Source organism: Dermochelys coriacea, chromosome 13, assembly GCF_009764565.3.
Source record: "Dermochelys coriacea isolate rDerCor1 chromosome 13, rDerCor1.pri.v4, whole genome shotgun sequence".
NCBI classification, from domain to species: domain Eukaryota; kingdom Metazoa; phylum Chordata; order Testudines; family Dermochelyidae; genus Dermochelys; species Dermochelys coriacea.
In genome coordinates this window covers 6,273,999-6,294,307 of record NC_050080.1, presented here as the reverse complement: position 1 = coordinate 6,294,307, position 20,309 = coordinate 6,273,999, and the positions used below count along the sequence as shown (strand labels likewise).

Below are 20,309 nucleotides of genomic sequence, written 5' to 3'. Positions count from 1 at the left end.
CGTAGGAGTGTGGGGTTTTCCATTTAGAGCCTGACACTACTGCCCCGTTAATCAAGAAGAACGATCACTACTGAGCCACGCTGTGATATTTTGGGGATCACCCAGACCAGTCAAGGGTTCTGTCACCATCTGCCCTGTAGCCTTGGGGTGCCTTAATGTGGTGCTGCTATGGCTCGGATCCCTCACCCTCACAAGTAGCCAGCCCACAAACACAAGGTCTCATCCTGGCTTCCAGGAACCTAGTTATTTCTTTCAGGGTGACATTAGCAGTCCTTCAAGGCCCAATCGCCTCATATCCATCCTCCCTGAGTTCAGCCACTCAGACTTTTCCCCTCTGGTTCATAACCGTGTAACATGTGAAATGAGCCCTCCAGCTCTCAGCTCACTTTGGCCCTCATATGCAACACAGTTTGCATGACAGAGCCTGGCTTGAGGTAAAAATAAACCAAAGGCTTATTTCACAGAAAAAGCACAGCCTCAAAGATAAAGCAGTACAGGAGAGCAAACACACACAACTTACACAGTAAATTAACATAAAGTCACCAGCACAGGCTTTACACTTCCATATTAGATAAAAATCTCTTTTCTCAGTCAAGTCACCTCTTGGCTTTGAACAGCTTCCCAGCATACCCCTAACTGTAGGTGATTCAGGGTGTCACAGACTGCTTTCTTCCAAAAGAATGCTGTGACAGGATTCCTGCAGTGCAGCTTGGGACTGTGGGACCCGCAGTGCCCCCCTTAACTCTCCAGCCTGGGCTGTCTCTCCCAATGCTTTGCCAGTGACCAGAAGCAAACCCCTCTGGGTGCTGTTATCACTCAGTAGAACCGCATGTGGAGCCCCACACCCAGCTAGAGTGCTTGACTGCTCCCAGAGCCACTCATGAATCACACAGAGAAAGACACCAGCTGAATCCCCCCAGCTCCCAGCACTGTACCTCAGGAATATTCCATCTTGCAGTGCTTGAGATGAGCCCTGCAAATTTATTAATTGGTTCACCACTTCATCAATGGAAAGTGGATATACACCAGCCTTTGCAAACCTGAGCAAGCACCCTTACCAAATATTTTAGGCAAACTCACTGGTAAAGATAAACAGTTAAACAAATTTATTGACTACAAAAGATAGATTTTAAGTGATTATAAGTGATAGGCAAAAAGTCAGAGTTAGTTACCAAAATTAAAGAAAATATAAACACGCAATCTAAACTCTCAACCCTATTAGACTGGGCAACATCTAGATTAAGCAGTTTTTCTCACTCCACTGGATATTGCAGTTCATAGTATGCAGATTTTACTCTTGAAACCTGGGCCAGTCTCCTCTGTTGGAGTCTTAAGTCTTCTCAGTGTCCTTGTTGCTTGCAGCACATGTGGGGGCAGGAGAAAGGTGAAGCATTGGCCTCCCTGTGTCCGGTTTTATACCTTTAGTCCATTTATACACAAGTCCAAACATATCTGCTGGACATTGCTGAATCCCCAGGCAAGGTTGAGCAATTCCCCTGGTGTGGCCTTACGCAGGTGAGTCATTGAATTGTAACTCCCTTGCTAGACAATGGCTGTTGATGGTTGTTTGACACCCCATCCAGGTGTTGGTTACTTTCATTGCTATTGTCTCTGGGGAGCTAATATCTGGCTGATTCCCCAACTTACAGCATGTTTTAGTGACAACCATACAACACAATTCTCATAACTTCATGTGCATTAATGATACACGTATATGGATAAAAAATGACTTTTAACAGATCATAATCTTTTCCCTGATACCTTGCATGGCATGCTTTATATGCAATATCACAATTATATAGTGATGAGGAATATGGGGGTTACAAGACACTCCACCAAGGTATAGTATGTCATAGATGCCCCTTAGTTTCTGGATGAAAACCCAGAGTCACGAGCCTGCTTTTAAAAGTCTTTTTTCTCTCTCTGTTTCCTTTTCTTCTCTCAGTTCATGGTGACTCACGTTGACATAGGTAGTGTCTACATTGAAGCATTGCAGCTGTAGAGTTTCAAATGTAGACAAGTCCTTAGAACAGTGGTGGGCAACCTGCAGCCTGTCAGGGTAATCCACTGGCGGGCCGCAAGATAGTTTCTTTACATTGACTGTCCGCAGGCATGGCCACCCACAGCTCCCAGTGGCTGTGGTTCACCATTCCTGGCCAATGGGAGCTGTGGGAAGCAGCACGGGCCTCAGGGATGTGCTGGCCGCTACTTCCCGCAGCTCCCATGGGCTGGGAATGGTGAACTGCAGTCACTGGAAGCTGCAGGCGGCCCTGCCTGTGGACAGTCAATATAAACAAACTGTCTCGCACCCCACCAACGGATTACCCTGATGGGCCACAGGTTGCCCACCACTGCCTTAGAACATAACGCCATTTGTATACTCTATTTTGTATACTGTTCCCAAAGGCTGGAGGCCAATAAATGCACTATACAGTACCCTTTACCTTCTCTATTTCTTTTTTTAAAACCACCATCACCACCATGAGCATCAGCAATTGAACTCCACACATCCTGCAGAGTGCAGGTGTCATGCATCAGGAGAGAAAGGAAAAGTGACTCCCTGAGCTGTCTCCACAAAAAATTACAAGCAGATAAGTGAGCTGTACAAAAAGACCATTGTTGGCAGCAGGGCTTACGCTACCTTTAATTATTTCTCATGGAGGTCCAGCGGAAGCAGTTCAGTGCAGTCATAGAGGAGCTGATTAATTTATGCACTGCAGCAAACTGTACAGTTTATGTTGAGCAAGATCAATAATACCTGCTGTCTATTTGGAAACTGCTCACAATCGAGAATTTGCAAGTCAAAAATCTTCTTGGTCAAGGTTGTATTACAGGAGGAAAGAAAAAAATAAATCAGCCAGCTAGAGAAGATGTAGCTATATCCATTCCTGCAATTCATATATGCGGATACAAGTTCTGTGGATGTAAAACTCTGCCTGTGCAGGGGTAGCAAGCTAATGCAGCCAAACAATAAATAAATGATGGCATAATGAAAACACGTAAAATATCATTATCATAAAAAGTTGATTAATAGAGTTGCCTGAAAGCAGAGAAATTGATTATAATTTTGTGCAGGATAAAAAGGCAACAATAAAGGTTACAACAGAACCTAGCAACGCTGCAGGCTGTGTTTCCAGGCTCCCATTCAGCAACGCATTCAAGCATTGTCTGTGAAGTCACGGAGATCTTAGTGCATGATTAAAGTTAAGTAAGAGATTAAATGATTTGCTGAATAGAGCCATGATTGTGCAAAGACTTAGCACGTGCCTAACTTTACATACTGTGAGTAACACTATTGATCTCAATGGAGCTACTCAAATGGTCAAATCCCGGAGCCATTGAAATCAATGGCAAAACTCCCATTGGCTCAATGGACCCGCAGTGCATAAAGTGAAGCACATGAATAAGTCTTCACAGGATCTGGGCCTAGGGATGGAGTGAAGCATGTGCCTAAATCCATTGCTAAAATAGGCCCTACAATATCTGGGCACACCTGTTTGTATACACAACCATGTTTTTATATAGACCAATGGATATAGGCACATGAGAGTTGGGTAATTATTCATCTAACAATCCAATGTCCACGCACAGAACTTTTTGCATTGTCGAATAGGTGCAGGGGTGCAAAACTTAACCAACCATACATTTTGTAGATGCAGCAGTGGAGGTTAGCTGAACATTTGAAGCTAACTTGTGCTGCATGGCATAGATAGAATGCTTGGCTCATACTTCTATACTTTTCTCTTTATTTATCCATTTAAATGGCCCTGAGGCCTCACACTGCAAAGGGGCTGGAGTCCTTTTGAAATAAAGGAATACATGGCAAGTGAGAATAGGGAAGGTGAGTTTCCTGGTTAAAGGTTAACACTCTCAGACCCTGACGACATTAAGTCACTTGTATCTGTACTATCAGCACAGCTGCCTGTTTCATATTTTCTCTCTCACACTCTGATCAGCATGAAGGGGAAAAAGCAAGCCGGGAAGGGAAGAGTTGAGAATGGTGTGTACCAAGATCAAGTCACCGTTTACAGGAGGGAGTCCATGGGTACAGGAAGATGAACCAGTGCTTACGAGTATAACATACAACAAAGAAAAAGCCAGCGCCACCCTGCATGGGATAGACTTGTTTGTGCCATCTCAGCAACCAGAGCAGCTAATTTGGATGGCAATGGAACAGCGACCTTGAGAGAGAACCATTTTATCCAGAGTTGGTCAGTGAATATATGAAGGAGTGTGATCATCTTTAAATGTTTCCTTTAGGGATATGAGTTGAACAGTGAGATATACAAATACATTTTTGCCAAAAGAAGGGCAGTTAATGATTGGGTGGTGCAGAGGGAGGAGCTTAATCCTGTGCTTCTGGGGTCAAGTGTTCCTGTTCCTCCCCCCCCCCCCCATCTGCTTAATTGTGTGTCTTTTTGTCCTTTGATTGTGTAGCAAGGATCCTCCTTCCTGAGTGGTCAGAAAGCACCTGGCCCATAATGGGTGCTACCACAAATAAACAGTTACAACAATGTATGACCACATGAGGGTTAACTGAAATCAGGAGGCAGCCAGAGATGACACACAGCAGCACCTACCTCCCATACAACTCTTCACTACCACCCCTAAATGACACTTTGTTTAACTTTCCAGCCTGCCCCAAATCACACCCATCTACAACACAGCCAATGAGGCTGGGGAATGCCTTTTACAATCTATTGCACCAACTGGGTGTCATAGATTTTAATGCCAGAAGGGACCATTGCGGTCATCTGGTCTGACCTCCTGTATAACACAGCCCATAAAACTGCCCCAAAATAATTCCTAGGGCAGAGCTTTTAGAAAAACATCCAATCTCAGTTTAAAAACTGTCAGTGATGGAGAATCTACCATGACTTTTTGTAAATTGCTCCACTGGTTCATTACTCCCAGTGTTACAAATTTACACCTTCTTTCCCGTCTGAATTTGTCCAGTTTCAACTTCCACCCATTGGATCATGTTAGATCTTTCTGTGCTAGACTGAAGAGCCAGTTCTTAAATATTTGTACCTTGTATACTTAGACTCCAATCAAGTCATCCCTTCACCTGCTTTTTGTTCAGCTATGTAGCCTCACTTAAACATCTCCTAAGGGAGCCATTCTATAGCAAAAGGCTGATTTTACTGGACACACACAGCCACTTGGTCTCATTTCAGAACTTTAGACTAATCTGTTGCAAAGCAGCCACTTGTCTATGTGTGGGAGAGAAAGAACTGAGCTCTCCCAACATTTTCCTCCGGCCACATCTTGCCTCAGATATTTCGTGCCGGGGCCGTGGAGGCTCAAGGCCTCCAGTGGCACTGAAGTTTTGTCATCCTCAAATTTTTTTTTCAGATGATTAAATATTTAGAAATAAATGAAGTGTTAATTTAATGTGGCACAGTGAGCCAGTGACCTGAGAGGGGAGCGTGTGCACCTGTCAGAAAGATGCCTGCCACTTTAAAATGGATCGCCTGTTTCCCTGCACAGAACCACTGGCTAAGACGTAAGGGACCCAGGTCTCAGTCCCTGGTCTGAATCTGTCATTTTTTGGGGGGGGGGAATAATTTCAAAAGGTCTTTGTTTTTGTCCCAATGTGGAACAGGAAACATTTTGAAATCTCAAACATTTTCAAAGGGTTCCCACCCAGCTCTAGGAAGGAATTGCTTTTCACAAGCATAACCACCAGAGGGATCACTGAATTGAAAACAAGCAACACTAGAAAAGAGCAATCATCACATTTTTATTCAGGGTCAACACTGAGCCAAAATCAGACTGGAAAATATACAAACTGATGTATACATTTATTATGTTTTTGCTGTCCAGATTTGTGTCTGGCATGTGGGTTTCCTAGCAGACAGAGAAAAATCAAGTCAACCTTTTAAAAATGTTACTAATTATTTTTATTTGTAACTCCTCTGTTTCTTTTAGATATGAAGCTGTGATGCCTTTAAATAGCTATGAAAGCTGGCTGCACAAAGAAATAGATGCCATTTTGCTCTCAGCATTACTGTGGCTTCTTATAAATGAGACACACACATGTGCACGCGCACACACTCACTCTCTCTCTCTCTCTCTCTCTCTCTCAGGCAGAGGGGTTTTTTAAAATTCTTTCTTTTGTTGTCCCTAATACAGAATCAAATCATTCAGACTGAATGTATAGTGTATGGAAAAGCATAACTTGTTTGGTCAAAGGTTACAGTATTACCAATACCAAGCCTTTAAACACCCCCGCCCCCTAAATCATGGGATTTTAAAAATATATATATTTGAGGTTCTTTTTATTCATCTTCTGAGCCTTTAGGATACATTTTCTTCATTGTTTCAAGCTTTCCTCTGCAACCCTGAGGCCTAGAAACTTAGTTTAAAAAAATTAAACAGAACTTTTCACACTCACTTGAGCAGCTGGGACTTTAAGAATAGCACCAAATATTGCACGACTCAGGGCATAATCAGAATAATCAGTTGGCAACATTGGGTTCATCTCTTTAACTCAAAGTGAGTGCAGGAACCGCTGCTAATGCTGGCTGAATAGAAAATGATTCATGAATAAACAGAACGTGTTTGCTCTGCTGTTATCCATGAGGCTGTATTTGTTATTCATGAGTATTCAGAAGGTCACAGTCTCATTTGTAAAAATGTTTGCAAATCCCAAAATGTACCACATTCCAGCATGGATTGCTATATTTGGAAGAACATTATTTGCTAGAGCTGGTCAAAAAATTTCAAAAGCACAGAACTTTTCTGGTATTTTTCAACCAGTTATTCTTTATCTCTGGTTTTAAAAGTATCAGTAAAAATTAAATAATATTTCATTAATCTTTTCTTAAATGAGTTGCTCTGTGAGCATTTGTGTCAAATCACTGATCATTATTCATGAAACATAAACATGAAAGGGATATAAACATGACCAAAGTGAATTCAATCTTTTATTCAAATGAAGGTTCATTGATACTCAGCTCTGTTACAACCAGTGACTCTCAAATACCTACCATATCACTGCTGCAGTTTATTAAAAATCAAATCAGATCACATGCAGAAATGATGTTATTCTAATATTCCAAGCATTTCACCAAGGTGTAAATTGCTGAGCTGCATGAAATGATGTTCCCTGAGGCAACTACCAGCTATGGGGGTAGAGGAGGGGAAAGTTCATTTGGTGAAAGATACCATTTGAGCAGGCATAGGGCTGACAGACTGAATATTTCCATCAGGAGCCCAACCACGGTTCAACTCAAAGACAGGAAATCTAGGAAACAAGAAAATCTGTCCTGGAACCATAGCAACACCTAGTGATGAACAAATCCCAAAACAATCCAGTGTTCAGTTCAGTCTACATAAACACCTCAACATTTCTGTGCTAATCCAACCATCTTTATTCTCGGAATCTAGCTGGCGACTACGAGAAACCACTTGCTGGTTAAAGCAGGTGATTGTAAAAAAAAAAACAAAAAAACAACAACAAAGCACTGTGAAGATATATGGTTAGTATGTCTCATCCATTCTAGATCAACGGGGTTCACAGTTTATGCATGTACACAAGGGAGGATCTGAGAGCTAAATAGAGGTTTTTCCTTCTCATGCATGAACCGTGCACTGCAACCTTAAGGAAGTCCTCATGAACATTTGTGTAATACCATTGTCTTTGAACATTACCCTGAGACCTTGTCGATTTTCATAGAACAATTCTGCCAATTTAACCAAGTAATCTAAGGTCCTATCTACACACAGAAGTAGCACCAGTTGAACTAAAATCAGTTTAAACTTAAAATTAGTTAAACTGGTACAAACTATGGTGCAGAAACACTTGTATCAGTTTAAGATAGGGTTATATTGATTTTGTTTGTGCTTGGAAATTTACTCATGCGATTTAAATCAACATAAACCAGGTTTAAACTGATATGAGTGTACTCAGAGAGTGTTTTACAGTAAATTAGTTTAAAAACACAACTGAAGTTAAACTGGTTCAACCTGTTGTGTAGATCAGCCTAAATGGATTTTCGCTTTTCTTAAATCAGTGTGTTTCAACATGAGAAAGTGATACTGATTTTACTAATTCGGTCTGGAAACCCATTTAGTTAAATTGGTGCCATTTCTGTGAATGGATCAGCCACAAATTGAACTGGTTTAACATTAAATAGGCTTATAATCGTACCTTTTGTTAAACCTTAGTAACTTTGAACGTAGACAAGGCAAGTCTGTTCTTGGGTGGAAATGGGGTAAGCTAAAGGGGGCTAACACAGATGTAAGCAGGGGCATGTGTGGCTTAGAAAGTCTTTCTTAATGTATGAGGAATTAAACAATCCTGCTTACCTGCCAGGGTCCAGAGTGAGATTGCAGCATTGGCAGGTAGTAAAAAAATAAATCACATTCCATTTGTAAACTGAACACATTTCATCAGGGACCAGAGAAGGATAAGACACTGCAGCCCCATAGTGCCAGTTACATGGAGGGAATTTTCACAGAAAATCCACACTTTAATGCCCTGGAGTGAGAAACTAGCTCAAACCAACCTAGTCGTCAAATCCCTCTTTGATCTCCTCTCATTATTATTTCTGCATTGCATCTGTAAACAGGAAGATCCTTATTTTCAGGAGACACATTTCAAACCTGAACAATGTGATATGGAAGCACAAGACAGGGCTTTAGTGGCACAAAAGATATATTTGAGCTGGGGGCTGTTTTCATCATGTAAGTGCAATTCAGCTGCACTGGGGGGCTGTTTAAATGCAGATAAAAATCAGAGAACACACCTGTGATGGGGTATACCAGACCCTCTAACCCCCCTTGCTGGAGGCCTCATGACCCTGCCACACTCTGCCCCCCAAAAAGAGCAGTGGAGAGAATCCTCCAAGCTGCCTAGAGCGGCTGTGTGGGACACAGCCAATCAGGGCCCAGCAGCCTAGTATAAGAAGAGCTGCAGGGCCAGAGGGAGTTCAGTTTCTTGTTGGAGTTGTAGGAGTGTTGATGGAGTTACAGAATCCTGGATAGGGCAGCACTGCCAAAAGCCGGGGAGAGTGAGAAGGAGCTATGCTGGGACTCCATTAGGACAAAGCCCTGAGGCAGGGCTGTCCCTAGCAGGGTGCAGGGCCTGGGGCAAATCAGCCTGTATGGGGCCCCCCTAAACATTTCTTATACCGGTGAAATCTACTTACAGTGAACTTCAAGGGCAGCTGCAGGTTAAATATTGGTAGCACTCAGCTATGTAATTATATTCTTTTTTATAATTATAATGAAGTTCATATAACTAAAAAAAACCCTCACCAATCACGATCAATGTTGTGCTGCTTACATTCTGAAATCCACTTTCCTACGCTTCTTTGCAGCAAACTCACTTCCCAGGTGTATATGGTCTCGTTACCCTCAGTGGAATTTTTTTTAACTGTAATTACACATTCACAAGACTGAGAGCCCATGTCTTGGGACCTGGGTTGCTCTTGGAGGGCCTATTTGTGCCCTGGTGCTGGGTGACCCCAGGATCCTTCAGCATGGAGGAGGGGCTCTAAGATCTGTTTTTTCTGGGGGCAGGAACGGGAGGTGGAAAAGCAGATGGATGGAGGACCCCAGTCCTGGTGGGTGGTGGAGAGAGCAGAATTGTGGGACCCCAGGTCCTGTTCTATGGGGCAGGAGACCCCAAGGCTGGAGAGCTGATAGGCAAGGAGGACCCTGAGGCAGGGGAGTGATAAGGACTGGCCCTGGCCTGAAGGTGGCATTGGAGGGCCCCACCCAGTGCTAGGAGAGGGCAGGGTAAAGGGGAGGTGTGGGACACTGAGGGGACACCAGTGCTGGGTGATGGGCGAGGGATAATGGAGACTACGAGATAGCACTCACCTGTGCTAGGGATGAGGGGGCCCCCTGTGCAGGTGGCGGGTCCTGCCGGAAAAGGGAAGGGTCTATCCAAGGTGGAAGGGCAGGGGCAGGGGCAGTGGTTGGGGGGTGGGGGGAAGGGGGTGGTAGGACCCTGTGGCAGCAGGCGACACCAGGAGCCGGCTGGGGCCGGGTTGCTGACTGCCGCAGAGACTGAGCCTGAACCTGAACCCAGGGGGTGGCAGGCAAGAAAAAGAAATAAATGTCTGGGCTGGTGAGTGCGGGGTGCAGGCCTGACCCCTGCTGCTGGCACCAGGTCTGCTGCTAGCCCCCCAGGCAGCATTGCCCCACCACGTGCTCCTGAAGCATGGGGCCTTCCAAAGCATGGGGCCCAGGCTGGTTGCCCCAGTCTGCCCTATGGATGGGCTGGCTCTGGGTAAGGGTGAAGATGGTGCAGGGCTGCAGCCCAGGGAATTAGAGAAGCTGTGTGACATAGTTCAAGGGACACAGCAGACAGCTAAGATCTACAGAGTCCCTGGGCTGGGACCCAGAGTAGTGGGAGAGCTGGGTCCCCCAATCTCATGCCTTATTAGCCACTGGGGGGAAGTGGCCTGGACAGTGAGGCCCCCAGAGGGGGAACTGAACTATAGTGACCCAGCTGGAGAGCTAAAGCCAGGAAGCCCAAGAAGGTGAAGACATTATCTCCAGGGAGGAGCCCTGGGGCACTGCCCTATCTTAGAGCAGGGACGACCTAAGAGAGAGAGTGCAAGCACACACACTTGGCCAAGGGGGTGCTCACGAGAGGCAAGTGCACCCCATTACAGCACCTCTTTTGAGCAGCTCCAGCATTTCAGTACATGGTAGCAACTCCAGGGCTTCTTACCAACAATTATGCAAAATGGTGCTTCATTATTTAGAGTCAGGGTGGGGTGGGGGGAGAGTCACTCTCAGGTGCCATATCTGGAAACCCAAAACACTATTAAAAACTCATGGCTTAACTCAATGCAAAGAGACCTAAATGCAGGGGATGCCTGGCCTGGTTCTCATGAAACTCTGAGGTTTTTCTCATGGAAGTCAATGGGGAAAAAAAACAAACAACCTCCCCCCACCCCATATAGCTAGAGACAATACCCACAGGGCAAACTTTCTTTGCATTCAGCAGAAATTGGTGCATTTAATCTTTTGATGCCTATTGGAGTATGAGAAGGCAAAAGCTTATCCAAGACCATGGCTTTTGGGGTAGCATGCTGCTACTGGGAACCTGCAATGCAATAAAGGTGTTGGTGTCATTTTCTCCACATGACGTAAATGCACTTACTGTACAAACACTGCCCCCTACCCTGAGAAGCCGTTGATTCAGTTGGATACAGCTTGCCGTTCATAGGGTGGTCCTCAATCTATTTCAAGATTATAGAGCTGAAGCCACAGAATTAAGGGGTTTTATTTTATCCAAGTGCCAGAGCAGTTTTAGAATGAACAGAAGGGCCACAATCCCATCCTGAAGCTGTGGAGTTTGCTGGGGGCCCACTGGCAGATATTATGTGGGTCACATTTCTCCTAAAGAATGACACTCCAAAATGTATTCAGATTAAATATATTGAGCAACCCACTGCTCTCACCTACACCTGTTGCACCCCGCTGAAAAGCAGGCCCTCAATGCTTCCTCTAACTCAGCGCCAATACTGCTCCAGGGTCAGTATTCTGTAGCAGCAGAATCTGCCCTTGGATTTTGCTGGTTGATCAGATTAGATTTCAGCATGGAGATTATTTAAACCTCTCTCCCCACTCCTGCCTCTTAGGGCAATGGGGCTAGGTAGGACTTTGAACTCCTGAGAGCTCAGGGAATAGGAAATACACTCCAACCCCATTCACTGCCTGAAAGCTCACTGTTTTCCAACAGCACCCACAGAGATGCATACCCCTCTCCCCCATTTTGCGTGGGCTGAATCAACAAGGGAAGACATTCATTGCCCCAGCTGTGGCCTTTGTAATCTTTGCTACAGGCCAAAAGGAGGAAGCATCTGCCAGGACCACAGTGTGGCTGCGAAACCTGTATTTAAACAGTCAGCACTGACCTAATGGGAGGCCAAAAGGAAATCAGTTGTGTAAGGAGTCCACTGGGGGTGATGGAAACATGCTTTCCAAAGATCTTTGTGACAAAGGCTGCTGAACTACTGGCCCTGAGCACTGGCCGCTAGAATAGACAGTGTTCTTCAGGATCAGGGCTATAGGATACGGGGAGGTGTGTATGTGCTTGCACATAGCAGTTCTCACAGGCTTATTTCGTTCTCAAAAATGTTCGCTAAGGAAGTCTCCTTGAGGAGCAGCACAGTCCATGTGTTCTCTGTAGAACTCTGAAACTCCTTTGAAACCACAGCCATAGTCCTTCAAGACAGCTTTTGAAGTCAAACTCAGTAATGAGGAAAGGGCAATCCAACGGGTAAGAGCAACCACGACCCTCGTACTTCGTTCCTGGCTCAGATAGGAGGTGAGTGGTCACAGAGACAGGAGAACTGTCAGACTTGATCAGACCCGAGGTCCTTGTAAACCAGGATTCAGAAGAAGAACCCTGCAACCGACAGATGTGGGATAAACTGTCCCTTCATAGATCTCATCCTGGCCATTAATAATCTGATGTTGGTCAAATAAGTGACCCACCCATTTCTGCATGTTGACATTTATAAGCCATAATAATAATTAATCAAGGTCACACAGTGAGTTAGCAGCAGAGCAGGGAATAGATCACTCCTTTTCCAAAAGCAGGAGAGCCCATTTTCTACTTTAACAAGAAAATTGACTGAGATTCTTCCCCTGGGAACAAATGAGGGGGCCAGGATGCCTACATTGCTTCATAAACAAGCACACAACCTGGGAAAATAAATAGTAAAAATAATATAAAATAATATCTAATGAAAGATATTACCTCCCCTGCCTTGTCTCTCTTGCATCTCTCCAGTACATCAGATGTCGTCCACATCAACCCTCCAGCCAAGAAACGCAAACCGTCTTCTCTCTCTGAACTGAGCTAGAGGAGGAAGCTGAATAATGGATTAGTAATCAGGCAAGCATTCCCTTGCTTGCTTTCTCTCCTCCCTCTAAAAGACAGTGTAACCTCAGGGGTCCCCACCCTTCCCCCAACCTTCACAGTGGTGCTGGCTGGTGCATTAGCAATCATTGCTGTCAGCATAAGGAACAACCCAAGCTGTGATGATGTTACACGAAGAAAACCATCCTTGATTTGTCAGGCATGGACTGTTTTAACAAATTTGCCATTTAACGGCAATTACAGAAAACACTTGCTTCTCTGTACGGTTAGGATCCGGGTGTCCTAGCATCCTGAGCTGCCAATAGAAGCCGAGAGACACCTAGAACTATCAGCACAGAAGCAATCTGAAGGCTGTTCCGTGGTGAAGCGCCACCTTTTCCCCTGCAATTACTATCCCAGGTTTGCAAGGACCAATTAATGTGCAACATATGAGTGTGCTTTACAAATCATACCCCCAAAGAGCACATTACCCCACCATGTAGACAAGCCCTAAGTCTCACTGCAAATCAACAGGATTTAGGCTCCTAAGTCACTCAGGTGGTTCTGAAAGTTTTACCCTATGTTTAGTTCTAAATAGCCCAAGCCCTGGGGCTGCCCCTACTTCTCCTTATTATTTATATTAAGGTAGCAGCTCGAGGCCCTACTGTGCTAGGTGCTGTATGAACACATTGCAATAGACAGTTCCCACCTCAGAGTTTATAGTTTAGATTGACAAAGGGTGTAAGGGGAAATAGAGGCACAGAGAGTAGTGACTTGACAAGGCTACGCAATAGATCAGTGGTAAAGAAGGGAACCGAAAGCAGGTTTAGTGGATCAGAGTCCAGGGCCCTGTCCACTAACCACATTCCTCTCATATACTAGGAGAATCTTCTACACTCTAATAGGTGTCACAGTCAGGATATTTTTCTTGCTATTCAGCCTAATCTTTCTTTCTTTCTTAATTTCATCCCATTAATTCCAATTATTCTCCCCATGTAACATCTTAGTCAATTCCTCTCCTTCTTTGGTATTTGCACCTTTCAAATATCTGTAGATAGTCCTCTAGATTTAAAATATATGAAGCTGCTCTCGCCTATAGGTTATTGGTTCAAATCCACCTTGTGGGTGGGTGGGATTTAAACACCACTGCAATTGGTAGCCTCCGCAAAGGAGCCTAGGATTTCCTTTAACCCAGAGGCCTTGTCTACATTAGGTGGGTTTTGCTGGTACGGTTATACTGTTATTGTTACAGTGACAAAACCCGCTAGTGTGGACAAAGTTGTAGCAGTATAAAAGTGCTTATTCTTGGTTCCCTCACCTGGCGTAAGGCTGCACTGGTATCACTGCCAGGCTTTTACTAGCATAGCTATGTTAGTAAAAACTCACATCCCTCACTTTTAAGTGTTGACCAGGCCAAAATCCAATCAATATGGCATCATTGGCATGACAAGCCTTACAAGTGTTAGCAAAGTATCAGAAAGAGACAGACTCCTTGAGTAGGTCATAATGGGGCTCCATGCTGCGTTTGGGCATTGGTGTACCGTGTCTATTCACCTGCTTGGCACACCCATGCCATGTCTACACTAGGTGTGCTCTACCAGTGTAGGTTGATCACTGGCAAACCACTCCTAGTAAAAATGCACCTATAGGCAAAGCTGCATTTTTGACCACTATAATAAAACCACCACCACCACCACCCTGGCAGATATCTGTAGTGTAGACATAGCAGCAGGCTCTGCAGGCCCAGAGTTGGGTGGGGAGTGAGCAATGAATGTGTAGACTGAGGCCTTATCCCCTAGTTCCCTTTCACAGATGGAAGCAGAATAAAAACCAGCCGGAGTCTTGAGTCTGTGTCTTTAAGCCTTGGCTCTCTCCAGCTGGTGAGCCATATTGCAGAGAGATAATAAAGCTCTTATCTGCAATTAGCACATAGCAATAATTTTATCAGTATGGCAGAATGCCCCTCACTTTCCAATATTACAACTTGCTAGACTTGCTTGGATGCTGAGGTGTGGAGAAATGTGAAAGCCAGAACTGCGAGGAGCTGGTATGGAATCACTGAAGTTGGTCTAGTCAACTTTACTGCAGTCAGTGCAGAGAAACATTTGGCTTTGTTGAGAATGAAGACATAGGACCTGGATGAATACATGCCATAGCTATGGCTAGGAGTCTTGTGCGTCCAGGCCCGCTAGAATGAAATCAGGGAATGGAAGCAACATAATGTGCCAAACCACAGCTAAGCAATACGGCCTAGTTTATGAATACCTCTTTGATCATTATTTGTATTTCAGAAGTGCCTAGAGGGTCCAGCTGAGACTGGTGCCCCACTGTGCTGGGAGCTGCATATATACAGACTGAGGAACAACTCCAACCTCAGAAAGCTCACATTCTAAATAAACAAGCCACACATAGGATGGGAGTGGAACAAGAGGTCCAAAAGAGGTGAAGTGAACTTGCCCAAGGTCACATGACAGGTCAGTGGCAGAGAAAAAACCTAGGTCTTCTAATTCTCAGGCAAGTGTCCTATTCACTAGACCATGCCAGTTCAATTGAGCATTGAATATGCCCAGTGAGCTATTCCCTATAGATCCATAAAGTGAAAACAAATTGTGTTAGCTCAATTTGCATCAGGAATAAATTGTGATAAGAGAGCAGATGTTACACATGTAGAAAAAGAGGCCAATTTGTCTAATAAATTATCTGTTGTCAATTATTCACTTAGCTCCTCAGGAAAGCTATTTCCTTTTGTCCTAGAACAGTTAAAAAAAAATCTATAAATAGCACAACATTCTCAAATTCAAACCTGGCAAAATGTTGGAGTTTAAAAAATAAGTATTAGGACATCCAAAAATAAGCCCACAAAAACCACAATTCATCTTGGAGGATACCTGTGAATGAGCCCTGGAAGGATGATGAATACCCAGCGAGGCTTTGATGGATTGCTTTTGAGTATTTCTAATTACCTCTCATTAGACTTACAAAGCTCCCTTGTACACACTTCACTAATTCAGGTTTCAGAGTAGCAGCCATGTTAGTCTGTATTCGCAAAAAGAAAAGGAGTACTTGTGGCACCTTAGAGACTAACAAATTTATTTGAGCATAAGCTTTCGTGAACTACAGCATCCAATGAAGTGAGCTGTAGCTCACGAAAGCTTATGCTCAAATAAATTTGTTAGTCTCTAAAGTGCCACAAGTACTCCTTTCCTTTTCACTAATTCAGACTTTCTGGTTATATTTTTATTTTCCCCCTCCTAAAGACAGTTCCAAGATTTCACTCACACATGACTTCCTGTGCCAGCGAGAGAGAATAAGCCTGGCGAAGAGACAAGATAAATTAAAACCAAGGCCAAAAGAAAAAGGATTTGCCAGTGTCTTGTTCTCATTATTCACTAAGGGCCAAACAGCTAGGCAAATGTTTGGCCTGACTATCTCCACAGCCAGATGAGTTGAAAGGAATCTTCCCTGTTATGCTACTGAGCTTGTCTGGAGTTGTCTAACAGATGGACTGTACATGGGGCTTAAGTCAACCTGCGACTTGAGATGAGTGCACGATGGGGTGGCCTGCTTGGCAGATGGTCAGATGTTCTTCGGCAAGAGCACATGGCATCTATGCTCTGAGATCTGCACTGGCTGCCTCTTATTCCCAAGTGGACTTTAAGGCACCAATTTTTAATTTATAGAACCCTGATTGGATTAGGTTCTGCTTTGTTAAAAATCTGACTCTCTCCCCTGTGCAAGACTGCCTCAGGCATGGTTAGCAGGGAAGCCGGGGCTGCACCCCCCTTTGTATAATCAAGATAGTGCGGCCGGCCAGGCATTCTCTGCAAGAGGCCCTCAGCTTTGGACCCGACTCCCCTGCCCAGTTAACCTGAAAGCTGTTGTCTTTCAGAGCTCTCCCCAGGCCTCGCTCTTCTCCCATGTTTCTGAGGAGGGAGGCCTTATGATGAGGGCTGTTTGTGATAATGCGGGGGGACTGGATGGGTTTTGATTCTATCTTTGGTTTAATATTTTCTGCTTTGGGGAAAGGAGCAGGCTGCTGGTACAGCCTCTTTAATGGGATTTGTTTTAATGTATGGCAAAGATGCCTAGGGCCCAGGATTACTGCCCTTGGAGTGGTGTGCAGGGGGTAGAACAAAGAGGAATAGTGTACCAGCCTCAGTTATGTGATGTGGGCCTTGGAAATTAACAACAGAAGGTATTCATAATACTGAATGCCTAGTTCCTGCCCATCCCTGGAGCACTGCTGCAGAGTGGTGGTACACACCATGTCAGTGGCTGCACACACACACCCCATCGCTCCCCTCCCCCCTTAAATTCTGATTCCTTGCACAACCAAGCTACACGGATTCTACTGCCAGCAATGCAGAATACAGCCAATGGCCAGGCCCTTCTCAGCTGTGCATGCATGCAATTGTGTGTGTGTGTGTGTGTGTGTGTGTGTATGTGTACATTTTAACATGTGCAGTTCTGAAAATCTTGACAATAACCTATTCCTAACTGGAAAAGTCTTCAGGTATGCAGCCTGGATGCCATTGCCAGTTGCACTACTTTGAACTTCAGCGAGCTATGTGAATACAAAGACGAAACTATAAACTGATCTCCATGGCACAATGTATCCACTGCAACCAAAGACACCAGCCTAATAATGGGCTATTGATTTCGTGCTCTGCAGAGTTCTTGTGAACAGAAGCTCACTCCAAGGATTTGTGTTTCCACCTCCAAGAAGTCAGCAATAGGGTGGGGTGTGAAATAGAAACATAGATATGATTTGTGCCTGTCCCTGGCCCAACACTCGCACACATCTGTATTGTAATCTGTGACCCACACTCCTAAATGAGAGAGACAAATTAACATTTCAGACAAATCCATGAGAGAACTGCACTCGTGGCTGATTTTGTGGTATGTGGAAGGATGAGTTCTAGTTACTTTTGCCTTTCTAATGCAGCTGATGAGGATTGAGATAAAGAGCATTTATTACACTTGTTTACACTCCAGAGCTAAAATCCAGCAAAAATGAGTGACATAGAAGCAGAATAGAGGAAACGCAAACACAGTTACATCACACCCTTCCTTTAGGTTTTTAAAGTATGCGGTGCGTTAGCTGTGTGACTCCCATTAAAATCAACAGGGGTTTGGGCATCTAAAACCATGCAGATTTTGTGCACATTTAACCACTTATGAAAAGAAAACCAACAAACCCCTGCTCTTTGAATGCATCCACATAGATGGGCATGAACGATTTTGCTCCCTCAGAATTTCATAACACGCAAATCCAACTCTTTAGAAGATATGCGTAAGATAAATATAGAGAAGAGAGCATCTCAGCTAATTAAACTCTTGGCAAGGTGAAATGCTGAAAGTTTAATTAGCTGACTTCTGTGCATCTCTCTGGATGTGCCTGCTACAAGGGGGTTTAATATAAAATCAACTAAAACTGGATCTAATTTTTTGATACGTAGAAATCCAATGAAATTACCAGTCTTCCCCCTTTTACTAGGAAAGGCACGTGGGCAGAAACAGCAAAAGAGATAATGTGGTCATTCTCTCAGGACTCGGGGTGGAGGGGAGAATTTTGAGTGTGCGTGATTTTGCATAACAGATACCAGGTTAAACCCTGGAACTGGTTTCATAGGTCATCCAGGAATGTTCAGCCGAGCAATCCAAGTGCTCAATTAGCTCCAGATTCCAATGCCAATTTAACAGAGAGCTTGGCTTGTGTGGTGATAATAATGGATGGGTCCATTGGTAGTGACCCTAAATAAAACAAATACACATGAATAAAATAAAACAAAGCCCAAATAGATTTTGCTTGGGGCACGTTGAACTTCTCTGGCTCGTGTTATGAAGGAGGTCAGACTAGATGAGGTAAGGGTCCTTTCTTTGCTTAAAAGCTGCGAATCCATGAACAGGAGTGCCAAAGGTTGACCTATAATAAGAAGTTGAGCAGGATACAATTTTCAGCACTGGATTCTAATTGTGTGTGCTCACTTTTCAGCAAGCACGGGCATTGCTTTGCTAATTTTGATGGAATAAACGGGCCCAGACAGTCAAAGTATTAACATGGCTCTCACTCTACAACATTAAACAGTTCTAAAAGTACAGTTTAACACCATTCAGCCTGCTAATACCACAGCAAACACACTATTAAAAATCCTTTTAAAACCTTTTATTAATGATTCAGAAAAAGAAGGAAAAACAGTTAAAGCGTTTGAAATACAAAGTACTAAATAAGGCTTTCATTTTAACAATCTCTCTTTAGCTGGAGAGATTCTACAGAAGAACAATGCCCCTGCCTGACAGTCTTGGAGATGGAATTAAAGATGGTAATAACTATCCTTTTGAGAAAAAGAGAAGAAGTTAGTTGAGAGTGGCTGAAGCTGTTGTTACAGTCCAATCCCATTTCCTGGAAGACAAAACATGACAAACACATGCAAGAGGGGAGAGAAAAGAACAAATTCTGTCTCTGGTGCTGACTCTCACTTGCAGCCTCAGTGCTGGAGAAATACTGGCACAGCACATGGTCTTACCAGCCACTCCAAGTCCTGGTAAACATGTGCCAGCATGGGGCTGTTTAGGGCATTACCTTTAGCTGCCTCTTTGGTCACAGGCTCATCATACTTTTGCAAAATATACAGTCCTGGCCAGCTAAGCCAGACTCTTATTAGACAGAAGGCAAAAGGAAATGGGTAGGAAAAAGAAGGAATAAGGTGGGGAAGGCAAAGGGCATTTGGTGGCAGAGGCAGGTGACAGCAGGAACCAAAGGCTCACATCCCAGATGGTGTTCAGGATTTAGCCAGAGCTGGTGGAGGTGGGGTCCTCTTTTTGGCCTGGAGCAGTCAGGACGTCCCTTGGGATCAAGATGACAAAGGCCCGGTGGTGTCCTGCTGAATCCTGGAGTCCCAGGAGGTGGTGGGAGCAGCAGCAGCCAGGATGGTGAAGCTCGCACTTTCCAATCCACTTGTCTCCCAGCCAGAAGTTGTTCTCAGACAGCTCCATTCTCCCCATAGAGTCTGTTCTTTTAAGAAAAAGAAAAGGAGTACCAGTGGCACCTTAGAGACTAACAAATTTATTAGAGCATAAGCTTTCGTGAGCTACAGCTCACTTCATCGGATGCTGTAGCTCACGAAAGCTTATGCTCTAATAAATTTGTTAGTCTCTAAGGTGCCACCGGTACTCCTTTTCTTTTTGCGAATACAGACTAACACGGCTGCTACTCTGAAACCTGTTCTTTTAAGGCCTCCAAAAGGGAGTGATGGGTGGAATAGCCCATCCCCTCATATTTTGTTCACCAATTAGACCTAATTTCCAACACACCTATTTTGGCTCATTGATTTCCAGACCCACACTTCTCCTGTTTACCAAATATGATTTTAGCACAGTCCTTGAGTTACATCAGCAGGCCCAGTTATCACAGTGGCATGGGGGTAAGGCACTGGACTGGGCCTCAGGACACCAGGATTCTCTTCTCAGCTCCCAC

General features: G+C 44.3%; 1 long non-coding RNA gene across 1 annotated transcript; it reads left to right on the top strand.

Annotated features, from left to right (window-relative positions):
- Positions 1-13,117: 13,117 nt before the first annotated feature.
- LOC122456446 lies at positions 13,118-18,378 on the top strand. The gene is made up of 3 exons (XR_006275381.1): positions 13,118-13,252; positions 15,124-15,306; positions 16,094-18,378. It is a non-coding gene; the product is annotated as an uncharacterized LOC122456446 (long non-coding RNA).
- Positions 18,379-20,309: the final 1,931 nt, after the last annotated feature.